The following is a 1,082-nucleotide window of genomic DNA, read 5'->3' on the forward strand; positions in this document are numbered from 1 at the left end:
TTGGATTCAGGGTTTGCTCCTTCATAAAACAGATAATAAATTTCTGCCTTGATCATTCTATGATTCGGGCAAGCATCTAACAATCCCTTAAATCGTGACCAATATTGACTCAAAGATTCATCATACTCCTTCTTACACTCTACGATTTCCTTCTTAAGAGCGTTTGTCTTGTTTGAAGGGAAAAAGTAATCCAGAAACTCCAACTTGAAATCTTTCCATGTACGGATGGAATCCTGAGCCAGCCTCAGCAGCCATGTGTTAGCCTCTCCCTTGAGAGCAAATGGAATTGCACGTAGGTGATAATCTTCATTCGTGGTGTCGTTGGGCCTTTTTCTGAATACTGCACAGCTTGCTAAACTCATTTAGAAACTCGTATGGACACTCGTTCCTATGCCCGGAGAACGTCGGTAGAATGCCTAGCACATTTGTCTTAATATCGATGGCCCTCTGACGCGGATTCATAACTATAGCCTGGGCTGGCTCACCATCTAGATGGGCCGTGAGCGAACCGATCTCAGGATCTGGATCGACTACCTGCGCCATGTCTCTGATCTCTACCTCCTCTGTTTCTATTTCTGAAGACGACTCGGGATCCTCTCTTCCTGACGAACTCCAATCCTCGCCACTTTCTGAACCAAACGGAAATGGATTTCCCATAGATAATCCCGATCTGGTGGTGACCGTAGATGCTGAATCTCTGTCCTGCCAAGTAAACTGATCGTTCCTCCACCCAGATGAGTTACCCCAGTGTCCAAACCGTGAGCCTCTGCTCATAAACTGAAAATAAAAAGAAAAGAAAAATCAAAACTATGTACGCCAAAATCTCTAAACACAATCACAAACTACGCCATCCATCCCCGGCAACGGCGCCATTTGAAACTGCTCGGAAACTGAGTGTGTGCTTTTGTGCTAGGTCAAGCTTCGCAAACCTAGAGAATCCACTAGATCACAAGGTCTAGGAACTCAGAGGATCCTGGAAGTCTCGGTCGTCGGACACACAAGTTCCGCATTCAAAACCCTCAACCCGCTATACTAGTACAGGGAAATAGGGATCGATCCCACGAAGATGGATGCGTAAGAAG

This window comes from Salvia splendens, chromosome 6 (assembly GCF_004379255.2).
Source record: "Salvia splendens isolate huo1 chromosome 6, SspV2, whole genome shotgun sequence".
Taxonomy (NCBI): Eukaryota; Viridiplantae; Streptophyta; class Magnoliopsida; order Lamiales; family Lamiaceae; genus Salvia; species Salvia splendens.